Here is a 14933-nt window from a genome sequence, read left to right as displayed (position 1 = left end):
TGTGTCTTTGTTTTTTTTGTAGAACTTGAGGCAAGAGAGCCAGCAAATTAAAAAAGAGGACTGGGACATCTAAAGGCTTCGAGGCACAGAACCAGCACACATGCCGGCAGTCAATTGGCAAGCCGGGGGAGGTGAAATTGGAGAGGGAAAAGAGAGAGAGAGAGAGAGAGAGAGAGACGAGAGAGAGAGAGAGAGGAGAGAGAGAGAGAAGAGAGAGAGAGAGGAGAGAGAGGAGAGAGAGAGAGAGAGAGAGAGAGAGAGAGAGAGAGAGAGAGAGAGAGGAGAGAGGAGAAAGGGGGGAAGAAGGAGGAGGGTGAGTGCATGTTGGAGGGAAGGGGAGAAAGCAGAGAGAGAAGAGGGCGGGCTCACACTCAGCCTCAAACACACCCTCTCCTCTGCCTTCAGTCTGGGCTAGGCAAGCAAGAGGCAGCATGTGTGCGTATGTGCTGTAATGTGTGTGTGTGTGTGTGTGTGTGTGTAGAGGCAAACGTTTCGCAGGAGTCCGGGAGATGTCTCACTGATGCAAGGATTCCCCTGTCTGCTCTCGGAGAGGACACGTGCTGACTTTGTTTTAACCAACACAGGGAATTAACTGTTACTCACACAGGAAACACTGGGATCTTAAGCACAGGTAAAGAGATGCACCTCATGTTTTTATGGTGTTTTGGGAGCTTTGGAAGTGAGAGAGATGGGAGAAGAACCTGGAAGATTAAGATAACTGGCATCATGGTGTGGATTAATGGTTAACCATGTATAATAACTGTTTGTGTGAGGAAGACAACATAGAAGTTATAGCCAGGAGTTCAAATGTGTGCATCTGACTTGTTGTAAGGGTACAAGCCTTTCATTGTGAATGGTCCATATACAGTATGTGTGTGTGTGTGTGTGTGTGTGTGTGTGTGTGTGTGTGTGTATTTGTGTATGTGTGTTAATGTCTGTATATTAACTTATTATATTTGCTTTCTCACACAATATAGCTGTGTATATGTGTGTGTGACTTCTCTCCTTTGCTAGTACACTACACTACTGTTTGGTGGTGGCTCTTTTTTCCAGCTCTCTCTCTCTCTCTCTCCAACACACACACACACACACACACACACACACACACACACACACACACACACACACACACACACCACACACACACACACACCACACACACACACACACACACACACACACACACACTCACATACACACCATTTTTATATTGATATAAATATGATAGCACTAAGAAAAAAAACACATTTTGTTCAAATAGCCATGCTGCTTGGGCCAGTGTGTTCATTGATGAAAGGACTTTATCAATCATTACTGCACTCACTGGGACATTGCCTGGTTTCCTACCCGAGGTAAATTAGTGATAACAAAATTCCTTAACAGCCCTCCGGCCGGCACCACCTGACATTTCCCCGCCATTAAACAAACTGCACAGCTCAAAGTGCAACAAAGTAACGCATGCTTTATTGGGTGCATATTTGACTGTGTTCTTTGACGTACGACGTACAGGAAAGATTATAAAACTACTTGAGATATTTAAGCTCAGGCGGTACTTACAGTAACTATGACTTGTCAAATGCTTGTTATAAAGACACAGCAGGACAGTTCACACACATTTCTGGTTATTCCATCATAGTTTTACAATGCAAATGAAGAGAGAGGGATCATACACTAACAGGTTTGGATCTGATAAAGACATTAGCCTACTTTGTGTGGGGCTTCAGGCTGGTGTGTGTGTGTGTGTGTGAGGGGGAGCTCTATGTTGTGTGGAAATATTAATAGCGGATAGAATAGGAGATACAGCTAAAGAGCAGAATAGAGACAAACTAGACAGACAAAGAGAGAGACCTGAGAGCTACTGAAAGCATTGGGAACAGCAGTGAAAGGCAGTGTGCTACTGAAGACTTGGCAGAGAGCAACAGTAGCGTATAAGAAAGAGAGTGTAGGCAGAGAGAAGGGATAACGGACAAGTTGCAAGTAAAAGCAGATACAAATGTGCACTTCTATCTGAATACTACAGAAGTGTTTACCATCTGTGTGTAGGTTGGTGGAGGTGTTGGGTCTCAGCTGAGCAGAGGGTCATCTTTAGACGGCCAAAAAAACACGAGAGGTCAGAGAGCAGAGGGTCTCTGTTTCTACTCCCTTATTTTCATGCTTCTGAAGAAGACAAAAATATATTTAGTATGGTTCCTTGAGATAATTCAGTGCAGATATGATAATAGGAACAGTTGATTGTGACACATTTAGTTTATAGGTCATTTTGTTATATATTCCTGGATTTGATATAAGGACCTAATGATTAACACGATATTTAGCACCCATGCAAGTGTTTACCGCGTATGGTTTGATATTGCTTTGGCACGACAAGTTATGGTCTTCAACAAGGTGACAAAAACATTGTAACAAATCCTGTAATTTGTTAAATGTCTGGCTATTGGACTGGACCACTCTGAGCAATTTAGAGTGTCTTAGTAAGTAAGTTGTAGTAACTTGTTTTAATAGATTTAAAAATATTTCACTGTTGAAAGCTGTTTGATTGTAACTGTAAAACTGTGTTTGCACTTTTTGGTAAACTGTACTCAGCCCTGTCATTGAGATTTAAAATTATTTGCTATTAGTGTTTGTTTTGATTTAAAGAAGAATAAGAATCCACCCCCCCCTCTCTCTTCCTTGTTATATTTTCTTCATGCTATCTCTTGCTACAATTCAGTGCTTCAGTTGCCATCATGAGGTAGTTGAATATTGGCAGGGTGTTTTGAGCAAGTGATCCGTGAAGGATTTATAGTGGCAGATAAAAACTGGTGCGTGTGGGTACGTGCGCACACACTTTTTTCCAACATTGACAAAGACTCCGCAAAACCCAGGGGCTCTGAAAAGAGGGGGGGGGGGGGGGCATTAACTCACACAGTAACAAAGCACGCATCCAGGTTAATGTGTATGTGTGTGTCCATTTACTAAGTGTGCAAGTGTGTGTTCAGGACAAATATGTGTACATCCACACAACCATGTGCTCTGTCTGTGTACAGTAAGCTAATATTGTTTGTGAGCGTGAAAGGGGGGATGGGGCTCTGCTAAGTGAGCCCTGTGGCTGAGTGGGTGTGTGTGTGTGGCTGAGTGGGGTGTGTGTGTGTGTGTGTGTGTGTGTGTGTGTGTGTGTGTGTGTGTGTGTGTGTGTGTGTGTGTGTGTGGGTGTGTGTGTACATACTGACCCAGATTGATGTATTTCTCTCAGGCTAAGTCAGCTCACCTATAGGGCAGATGTAAGTAGGTGTGTCCTCTTTTACACACATCCTGCCTTCAAGTTAACAGCCTAACTGAGGCACTACATGAGTACTACAATATTTACATTAACCTAATCAAATACCAAGTCTTAACCCTAAAGTTTGATGATTATTTTGTAGACCGCAGATTCGTTTTTAACAAGCACATTCACAGTGAACATACTATTCTGCAGCCTTGATACAATCTATACGATAAATGCAAATAATCAAGTAAAGCTCATACACTCTCCAAGAAAACAATACATTTTATAACTGAAAAGGATAATATTCATTGCTTTCATCATCATCAGGAACAACAAGCTGGTTGCAAACACTCTCACTTGTCTTTCCTCTTCAGTGAATATGACTCTTCTGACCTCTGTATAATAACACATACAGTACATAGGATGCAGTGTGATGAGCGTGTGCAGGCATGATAAAGGGATGTTGCAATTAGCATGAAAGGGGGTGATGTCTCTCTCCCTCATCTTTGTGCGTCTTCCTCTCCTCTTTCAACCGTTGTTTGGAAACCCTCCATCCCACTTCCTCAGTGGTTGTCTTATTTCTGCTGTTAAGCAAATACAGGGCTTATGCAGCCCCCCGTGCCCCTCTCCCCACATGCAATCAAGCTGTTTAAATGTTTGCTTTTTGAATGTGTGCCTGTGGGTTCTCTGTGTGTCTGTCTTTTACTCTGCTGCTGTCATCGTACCAGAAATATACAAATGAAATCTGTTTCGGGTGACAAAGACGAAGACAAAACTGACAGCTTAAAGGGGACCTATCATGCAAAATGCACTTTTGTACGTCTTTTATACATGAATATGTGTCCCCGGTGTTCCAGGGAACTCACCAAGTGTCAGAAAACACAACCCTCTCTATTTTCCTCCATACCCAAATCTCTAAAAAAGGGGCTGCAACGGATCTGATAAAAACTGATCCAGATTTGAACACTGTCCTGACGTCAGGACGGTGGCACTACGGCTATTGGGCCAACTCCACCAATCAGGAGGAGACAGCCACGGCCATTGCCGTTTCAAAGCGCTGGAGACGCTGTAGTACATATGCCAGGCCTGTAGATGGTGCTGTTCTCACAGAATCTGCCCTTGCAAAAACAGAGCTAAAACAGTGCAAATTGAGCGAAATGAGGCATGGCTAAAATGCATGATCTGTTTGGTATTTAAAAAAAAAAAAGAGTATAAATATGCCTTATATAGGTATGGTCCTATACTATATTATTCAAATATAGCATGATAGGTCCACTTTAAGGTGGAGAGACACTGAAAACGGTTTCTATTTCTCTGGAGTGTGTTAGGGCTGCTCGATTATGGCAAAAATCATAATCTCGATTATTTGGGTCAATAATTGATATTATTACGATTATTAAAAACGATTATCCATTTACTTTGAAAACATCAATTTATTGGAGAAAAAAATGTAAACAGTATGTTTTTAACAGTTGATTACCCTGAACTTTAAGTATAATTCAACTGAAAAACCAATAAAAAAAGTAATAATACAAAAATAATCGTTTTATTTCGATTACGTTGTTTTCGTAATCGTTGCAAGCCATAATCGTAATTGCGATTAAAATACGATGAATTGAGCAGCCCTAGAGTGTGTGCAATTAAGGTGCCGGTTCTGTCATAGTTGCATTTAATAGCTGGGGAATCCCTCAGTGTAGCTGATAGTACACGGCAATGACTCACAAGGGTGTGTCAAGATACATCTGAGATGATCTGAGATGATTTACAGAACAGGATAACCGGAACAAGGTCTTCGGTTGACCTGGTTATAAACCACGCTACTGGTGATGATGGGTACACACAGAGACATTGTTTAATTCAAGGGCGCACGAGTCAAGTATGTTGAACCTCTTGGATTTTCGGCATCCATGTGCATGTAGTTCCATAGCCCTGTCCTTTAAAATTGCTTTTTGAAAACATGAGAAATTGTGCAAGAGAGGCTGAGTGAGTCAGTGTGAACATAATGTCACACTGACGCGTTTGTGCCTCCGTTAGTAATGTCACCCGTCTGGTTGAGCAAGACTAGAAGAGTTGTCAGCAGGAGAGTGAGAAACATCAGGTGAAAAACATCCTATCATCAACCCCCTGTCGAGTAGAAGAAGTAGAAGCAAAAGATGGAAAAGGAGTGGGAGAAGCAGAAGGGGATGCCTCTAATTTGTGAGGGGGCCCAGAAGGGGGAGGGGTGTCTCAGAGCTGACATGAGCTGGCATGTTCACTCATTTCCTATCTTTTGTCTGCTGATCAACTGGGAGTTTCTTCCTTTTCCCTCACGTTCTTTCTTCCTCTCTTTTTGTCTTTGTCTCTCTTTTTCTGACTCGTGCCCCATCTTCCCTCCTTCCCTCCTTCCCTCCTCTCTTGGTGTGACAGCATTGCCTTCCCTGTCATGTCTGCCCATTATCTCTGATCACTGTTGCGTTCCAGCCCACACTGTCTGCCAGCTGATGATTTGTAAATGCGTGTTTGTGTATGCGTGTGCAAGCATGCATGCGTCTACATCTTCTTTGATAAACAGAAGGTTAGATCTACTGTACATATTTATTTTCTAGGGTGCCCTTATTTCAGAAAGAAAGCACAAGAAAAAAGGCAAATATAGGTGAATATGTATAATTTGGTTTACTGAGTGATGAGCCAACAAAGGATGTGTTCATGCTGATATGTAACCTGAACAGGAAGCTGGTTTAAGTGTGAGAGTGGGAATGCTAGTGTGTGTGATGTGCTGAGTAGGGATTTCAGAGAGGAATTACTGCAGGAGAGCTAGGAGTGTTTTCAAAGAGATTTGGTCTTTGTGGGATTTCCTTTTTTTTTTTACATCAGCTTGGAAATCTTTACACCCCCTGATTTGTTTGAGTGTGTGTGTCTGTCCAAGTTGACACCCATGAGATAAAAGCAGAGGCCATTATCTCTCATCTCCTTTGCTCTCGTCCTGCTTTCCATCGTCCCCCACATGACATTAGTTACATAGAGGGAGTGCTGACCAGCGACTCGGTGCTCATCACATAGTCACACTCCACAATCCTGCCTGTTGACCTGGAAGTGATGCAGTGGGATCAGGCGTCTCAAAAGCCTCTGCATGCATTTGTAAGTGTGTGCATGTTCAAATGTGTCTGAAAGTGTGTGAGGTTTTTTTCTTCTGACAAAGGCAAGGATGAAGGCTCACGGTCAGAGCTGCAGAGGTTTATTTTGTTCTTGGGATTGAGTTTCTTTGGGATAAAAACCCTGTGGTGAGTGCTGTATACGGTTTCTTTTAGACTCTGTGTTTTTGTTATTGGCTTTTGGTGCGTTAGCTTTTAGGCACGTGAGTGTGTGTGCATGTTTGGTCATATTGCCTTTGTCCTCTCCCCTCAGGCCTGCACTCAGATGTCAGTGACTTGTGTGGAGCTTATACAGGTCACTAATGCACTGAGAGCGAGGGTCTATTCACCGCAGCCACTCAGAGCCCAAACAATAACCTCCAGCTCCAGTCCGCACAAGAGCTCAACTCACGGGAAATGGACCCATTGACCTAGATCCAACCCCATCTACTGAAGAGACGGCACACATTTCTGACATGTTGTTTACAACCTCGTCTCAGTGATAGTTTTGTTTTTTGCCACATGACATCGTTTAAGCATTTGCATGTATCCAGGGATTTAATGGTGGTTTACCAACCTTAAAAACTATTTGTTGACCATAGTGCAGATTTAATAGATACTACCATGATCAATATAGAAACAAATGCAAGGTTCAGGAAAATGCTGTAGAGCTTTACTGTGCTGCTTGTTATCATTAAAATGTCAAAATACATCTATTGATAAAGACAGTAAATACAAAGGGGCTTGCTATCATAACAAGCATCCAATCTACATTTGAAAATAAAACTTTACACTCCAAAGTATCCAGTTTTTCTGATATTTTTCTTGGCCTAAAACCTAAATGATCGATTAGTTTAGAAGGAAATGTAAATAATGAAAATAGCCCTAATCCTCACTGGGTTTTGTTAAAACTTAAGCTTAATGTCTGTGTGGGAAACTTGACCTATTGTGTGCTAAAATAACTGAAGCAGTTTGTGTTGATTGAAATTTGCAGAACAGAGATGCAACATACTGGGTGTGGTTCACCCTTATTCTTTTAATTTGTCACACCTTGCTGTGTGCAAGGATGTTTTTGTGTGTGTTTGTGTAATGCACACATGAAGAAGTAGCAAGAGGGAAGGGTGTTTTCCTGAGTGTACAGCAGATAAAAAATATGATCATGTGAAAAGAGTACAGTCAGCGATTTGAAACAGTATGCATGCTAACTTGTACATTCTGCATGCTAGCAATTTGATATGGACTGTATACATATATATATATATGTATATATATACAGAGAGAGATGTTTGTGCAGACATTGGCAACAACGGTCAATAATTTTGTTTATTTGGTTCTTTATGGCCAGTTGAAAACTTTGTTTAAGCATTTCTGAAGTCAAAACAAATGTGAACCCCCAGCTGTGTGTCATAAGGTTTGTGTACCATACAGAATTGTTTTGGTGCTTTGCGTCCTCTCTTGGCCTGAGAGGCAGAGACACAACACAGAGCTGCTGTTTGTCTGTCACATTCTTGCTGAACATTTCTTATCCCATCCCTCACTGCTCTGCATTGTCTCCGGTCTCTTCTTCAAGGGGGCGCTTTGTTTGCAAGCACCTCTGTTGACTCAGGTGCAGGGATGCACTAAAATAACTTCCCCTTCCACCTCCTGCTGTCCCCCTCCCCCATTTCTCTAAGGGAGGAGGGGGACAGCAGGAGCCTAGGTGTTCCTCGACCAATTACTTTTTTCTTTACACTATACCTGTGTACTTACCTGTGTAAGCTTTACACTCTCATGGTGTATCCTACTGCTTCTCCACCCGTAATCTTTCATTTCCTTTTTGGATCCCATAGCAACCTCTCCACCTTTTCTTCCCTACAGTAATGCCAAAGCCTCTTTCTTACTCTCTGGTTATATTTGGGTAGTACTGCAATAGATTTGAAGACAGGACATTTCTTTCATAAAGTGATAACAGTAGACTTGCATCACTCATAAACCAGAGTAAGCTAATACTTCATGCATATTGCAGTATATTGTTGTAATAATTGTTGTTTCTATCTTTTTACATACTTTTCGGTCACACCTAAACACACTCACTCCCGCGGACAATAACCCTCTCCAGATAGTCTTACCCCGGCCATATCGTTACTGACAACAAATGGGGTCTGTTCACATCTGCTCTGCTTTGAACTGACACAACATCCATCTCTATCAGCCCCTCAGGACCTATCAGCACCACTCCACCTCTTTACCTCTCATGTCTCCTTCCACCTCAGCGCACATCATTCATCTTCCTACCTGTAGCCCTCCATACCACCAGCTCTAACAGCCTCTCATCCCCCTTTCATCACCATCATTTTTTTTTTCAGACCCTCTTTCCTCTCACATCCCATCCCCCAGTCGCAACCTCCCACCTCAATCAGTATACCTTTGGATAAAACCCTCTTACCCCCCCCCCCCCCCTCTCTCTCTCTCTCTCTGGCTCACATACCCTGTTATTTCGCTGTCTCTTCAACATGTACTGAGCGGAATCGGATGTATTACCTACCAATTTGGCTCCATTCACACCTGTCTGTGTTTGTCTGCAGGTGTCTACACATGTCAGTGTCTGACAATATTGCTGCCAACATGAAGTGACATTTAAACTTGGTTGTTTTTTTTGCCCCACATACATATTAATTGGGTTTTTTTCATTGCATTGAATAAAAACACATTACACTTTTCAAACCAAGAGGACATTTTATTTAACAACGCTTGAATAACATAGACACTTAATTCAGAGAAGAAAACCTCCCACAATAGTTCAGTTAAGTGAGAAAGGGAGAAAGGGGGGGGGGGGGGGGGGGGATAACACAACATTTATTTTTCAGCCCTAAAACTCTCTACAGAAGTGTGTCTTATCCCACTTCATTACTTTATTGCCTTATCAACCAAGTTGAGGCGAATTTGTCAATTTGTGTAGCTGAGATTACGCAGAAAACCGAATAACTTGCATCACATATAATCACAGCAAGACAAAATCCAGTAGCACAAACAACACAGTATACCATGAGCCAAAGGGCAGAAGTGATAAGAGAGAGATTATTTAACAGACTGATAAAATTGATTGATTTGTAAGTAAGTGACACGTTAGCTGAAATGTTTGCCTTCCTGTTGTTCCAGACTGTAGTCCTGTGCTGATACAAAGAAGTGATCGACTGGATTGGCTATGGATGACACTGAGGGTTTTTTATGTAAACCTTTAGTCCAACAAATATAATGTTTTAAAATGTGGAGTGGAGACGGAGTTTCTGTTCCATCCGGTCTGTAGTAGCCTGTCATTTCCCACGTGTCACTTCAAGAAATTCCAAAAATGCTTCCACGTCCGTTCAGTGCTCTTCTTCTTCTGTTACATATTTTCCTATCTTATATCCACTCTCTCATCCGCTCCTCCCCCAGGCTGCGTCTTGCCCCGCAGGGTTTCTACGGTTACCATCTGAATCTGGAGCACAGTCAATGTCTCGTCCCACTCCTCCTGGATAATTAAACAACACTTCTTGTTCTGCCTCTCACATTATTCGGAGCAGCAAACCCCATGAATATTCAGTTGATTGGTTTCCATGACTGGCGATTGTCTGCGCAATCACTATTTCATCAAGCGTTGATTGAGGAATGGCAGAAAAAAGCAGAGGATAATTTATTATCATTCATCAAAAACAATAGTCCACCACTTGCTTTGCAACCTTCTGCTTGCTGCTGGTTGTACTCTAGAAATAGGAGGATTTCAAGTGGCACTCCAACAAAAGTCCAAATAGATTTAATGTAGGTTTACACACCTTGATCTCCTCCTTCATCTCAGCACATGCGGTAAAATAAGGTGCTCTGATAACTCGGTGTGAAAGCCTCACATTAAAATATACATGTTAAATGATCATAATGGGAGGTTTAAATCTGTGGGGTTTCCTTCCTTGAATTCATACTCGCTGATCGCTGAGTTTGCAGCAGCGACAGAGTGGAGCGTCAAAAAGCTACACACACTCATTGACTCTCGGGCCTCTCACTCAATGGAGGACTTGTGGAAGAAGGATTTTCTTTAAAATATGGTAATCCTTCACTGCACCACGCTGCAGAGACAGTCAGCTGAAATCCGAGTTAAGGAGCGTACAGTGTAAGCTCCCAGGAAGACGGAGCAGCGTATTTAATGAAGTTAGTGACACTTGAGGAGTAAAGTGGAGTGAATTGGCTCGACTGCCCTTTATCTTCTCCACTTGATCCTCAGATGCCACACAGACATTGACCCAAATCTAAAAATCATTTGATATGTCATTTTGCAGATGATATGCTTTGCTACATATTTATCTCTTACCCCATGCTTTGAAAATGTCATTTCTATTTCTGTATTTAGTCCATTTTGTTTCTTTACTCTCTCTTTACTATTCTCAGTCAATTTGCTTTATTACCACTATCATCACAGCCCTGAATCTTATCAATTGTGTTCCCTACTTCCTTATTAAGAGATGACTAATAGAAGGGGCCGTAATAAATGAATAGCGATCGTCTAATTTCCTCCCACTCCACTATATTCTGTCATTTGTATGCTTTGCCCTTGTCTGTGGTCCTCAAAATGAAAGGGCTCTTGAGGAAGGAATTATAATTTGTCTCTCACCAGTTAAAAGAAAATGAATGTTTGCTTTAAGCAGCAGTCGGGACTCAACGCTTGCAGGCACACTGTTTGTGTATGTGCATGTGTGTGTTTAAGCTGAGCGCGGGGGGATGTGGCGCGTGTCTTGTCAGATCCCGAAAGGATGAATAAGGAGCTAATCTCCCTCTTCCAGGGAATTCTACCAGTGATGTCTGAGACAGTCCCTTCTCAGCGGGACTGTGGGAGAGCAGTGGAGTGTGCGCTCACAATAGAATGTTTTCAGAGCATATCGGACTGTTATCTCACCATTAGATATATATATATAGTCCTTTTCACAATGCACACAAGCCTAGGTGTGCACATACATACGGGCACTTACAGATGAGTCCCCCAATCCTTTTTTGTTTGGACCATGGAGCCTGCACCTAGTCCTGATCCACACGTTATTAACAGTGTGTTTGTTATCTTTCAAAGCAGGTTTGCAGCGTGAACAACAGGGACGCCCCGGTGTACATGCCCCCAGGTTTCCAGGTGTGTCTGTGTGTATTTCTGCAGGGGCATGCAGGTGTTTATGCAACACCTGGGAGCATGGAGCGCTCTGATTCCCATGGTATTCTATTTTGACTTGCTTGGGAATGGAGTTTTCTCCCATCCAGAGATTCCTTTGTTTACCCCCCAGAGAGCGACTTAGCCACTTCTGTCCCCACTCTTGAGGCAGGGGGTACGGTAACCATTTAAAGAATGTGAAAGGTGCGGGAAAAGGCCTAAGGGAAGGGTGAGTCCAGCGACTGCGTCATGTGTTTTAATGCTTGATAGGGGTGGGGGTGGGGTCATGGTTCGAAGGTGCAGAGGGAGGTCAGAGAGATCAAGCTGAGAGCTTCTCTGGTTACAGCCGTGTCTAGACTGGTCACTACCGTTACTACCTTTAAGGTCTGTTTTAGGGCTCCACTTTTGTTTTTGGGTTATTTATTGGGTTGTCAATTTCACTATGGAGGAAAAATGTTGAGGTCATATGAGGCTGTCTTTTGTCATCAGCAGTTAATAACATCTGAAACTATATTCACCCAGTCTTAACCCTCCGGTATCACTCTGGACATTTTTGTCCTGAATGGCCAATTAGGGTAGTCAATTTGAATGATATAGGAGGGTTAAACAAATGTGGGACTCTTGAGAGGGTATTTGATGTTATCATCAGTCTTTGCTCCTATTGTGTAATACCCCCTGACTAACGGCAATAGCTAAGAAGAACTTCAAATCCTTTTTTAATGGAATCACCTTAGGATTTTACAGTTTGTTCCACAATAAAACACAAGTGTACACCAAATGAAATGTAACCCCAACAGATTAAATCACTTTTTAAAAGCTCGAGATAGCTTCCTTTCTTTCTGGATGAGATCCCTTTTGCACATGTTATAACAAAAGTGCAACAGATATCTATTTTTATTTAAGATAAAATAAAGTTACACCTACTGCAGCAGTTTTCTTTATGCTCTTGTGCAACATTCAAGGCAACACGTTTTGAGTATTATTTGTACATTGTTATGATGAAGGTCTGTGGTATTTCAGGGATAAAGGTGCTTGTCGATTTCATAATTTGAAGTCTGATTTCAGCAGCCTCTGTGTCAGGCGGTCTAGACTGTGACAGGCTTCTAAAAGCAATGAGACAGGTTTAGTTTGGCTTCAATCACAGCGCAGCGCAGTACAGTAGCTCACATCCACGTCATGTGTGGTTTGAATGTGGAGAGCTGAGCTGTGTGTCATGTAGGGTGAAGCTGTGGGACAGGTGCAGAGATGAAAAGATTGGTGGGGGGAAGCAGGGCGTGCCTGCTCCGTGGCTGTTCTGACAGGCCTTTGGTATTTATCCAAAGAGTGTGAGAGCGTGTGTGTGTGTGTGTGTGTGTGAGTGAGAGAGTGTGTGAGTCGGAAAACCTGCTCACATTTCTCCTGGGAAAATTGGGCAGGTGTGTGTGACTGGAAGCAACGTCTGCCTTTGTACTATTGTGTGCCACAGGAAGAATACCTGCTTGCGTGTGAGGTTATGCTGATAGACGTGAGAGCCTATAGGTGATGAGCGTCTTTTTCCCGCAACAGCAGCAAAAAGAGTGTGACAGCTCCGGTGCAGAGTTGTATCTGACAGCGTAGTTAAATGCCACATTCAGTCCCAGTATGATACTCAGCGCTGTCTATAAATTATTATTATTGTGTCCATTATACTCAGCCAGAAGAGCTTCATGCTGTGCTCTGAAAACAGCTGATCTGCTATTTATACATATAGAAAACACAAAAATGACATATTGGGTTTAGTTTTGTGCTCTTAGACATTTAATCAGTATGGAATTGTCTTTTCAGACACATTGTTCTTTGTATGCTGTCAGTGTGTGTGTGTGTGTTCGTGAGTGGGCATGTCTGCATGGTAATGATGCTCCGGCTGCTGTTGCGCAGGCCATTGTATTAATACACTCTCTCAATGTGTTAATACACTGTGAGAATGAGAGCTATGAACGAGAGACTGAGAGAAAGAGAGGGAATAATTATGTTTCCTCTTTTGTCTCGGCTCCCTCAATTAAGCCCGAAGAGAGGCAGCCAGAGCACATGTCTACTTATCCACTTAGAGCTCGGCAACAATAGGACCCCCCAATCTGTCTCTGTCTATCTCTGCCTCGCTCTTTTATTTCTGTCTGCCTCTGTTTTCACACTTTTCCATATCAAACTTCTATTCAGAGCACAGGACAAGCAATATGTTTTCGTTCTGTTTCTGCAACAACCTCAGCAACCTCCCTCCTCATGCATCGTGCCTCCAGCCTCGCCTCACCTCTCGGCTTTACGTGGGTTTAGCAGAGAGCCCCCCCCCTCCCTCTCTCTCTCTCTCTTTCCCCGCTACCCCTCTCCCCTCTCTGCCATGCTTTGCTGCAGGGTACGGGGAGAGGAAAAACCAAGAGACTAAACATTTTAGATTGTACACCGCCAGAGGAAAAGCAGTGGTTTGATTTCCCCTGCGTTGTGTCGGACAGGATTGTTTTGTTTGTTTGGCCTGTGTGTGGTTTTTTTTTCACCTCCACTCAGACAGATAGGAGAATAGATTAGCTACTTTGCAACGGCAATGTAAAGCCAATTCAACCAAGAGCTCTACGTCTTAAAAAACACGTTTTCTAACGTTTTTATTATCCAAATGGTGTATAATTGTAAATCTGCGAGGACAGCCATTGTATACAAGAGGGTTATATTGATTTCCATTCACCAAACATTCATGCACTATCTATCTAATAAGCGTTTTAGTGTATCAAGTCTTGTGTTTGCAATTACATTATGGCCAACAATTGACACTGATGTCGGATTCAAAAAAGAAAGCAGGACTCTCTCCAAAATAATATTCAGCACGTGTCAAGCATTGTTTGTTCATCGTACTACGTGTGTTTCTGTTTGGTTTTGAAGTGTGTGGGTTGGAATAAGCCTTATTAAGCCGGATGGGATGGAGGAGATATGAGAAATAAAAGGTGGAGGGGGAAGCAGGGGAACGGAAGAGGAGGAGAAGTATCAGGGTCAAGTTTATCTTATGTAACTGCTTCCCACAGCTGGGGAGAAATGTACTGCAGCGGGCGGCTAACACCCATACTGGAGTTGAGAAGTGGAACAAAACACTGTAGTTGGTTTCCACGCACTGTAACTGCCACAACCCGTACTTCTCTAATTGTCCTTTCCACTTCCCATTTTCGAAACTCTCATTTCTGTGTATTTTCCGAGAACCGTAACAGGGTTGATTCCTTGTATTTCTTCCCCAGAGAATAATCAAACGGACAGTTCTGCTTATAATCAATGATAAAAGCAGCAGGTGTTGACAAAGTTAACTGTAGAGAAAAAATGCTTTGTTAGCATTGTGGAAAAAGACTTACTTACGCACTACATTTGAAAGTCAGACTCTGTGCTGATTGACATCTGCTCTGCAATTGATAGACTGCAATTCTCCTTTTCTCTTTTGCTTTCT

General features: G+C 42.6%; 1 protein-coding gene across 3 annotated transcripts in view; it reads left to right on the top strand.

Annotated features, from left to right (window-relative positions):
* The first annotated feature begins 413 nt into the window (after window positions 1-413).
* LOC117490292 (T-lymphoma invasion and metastasis-inducing protein 1-like) overlaps window positions 414-14933 on the top strand; it is a 56770-nt gene continuing 42250 nt past the window's right edge. For 2 of the 3 annotated variants that reach the window (XM_034139960.1, XM_034139962.1), the window contains exon 1: window positions 414-631. The gene's annotated coding sequence lies outside the window, so the exon portion shown is untranslated. The remainder of the gene's footprint in view (window positions 632-14933) is intronic. The other variant, XM_034139961.1, reaches the window with a different exon arrangement.

Source organism: Trematomus bernacchii, unplaced genomic scaffold, assembly GCF_902827165.1.
Source record: "Trematomus bernacchii unplaced genomic scaffold, fTreBer1.1, whole genome shotgun sequence".
NCBI lineage: Eukaryota > Metazoa > Chordata > Actinopteri > Perciformes > Nototheniidae > Trematomus > Trematomus bernacchii.
The sequence above is the reverse complement of the archived record's forward strand: the minus strand, read 5'-3'. Positions and strand labels throughout refer to the sequence as shown.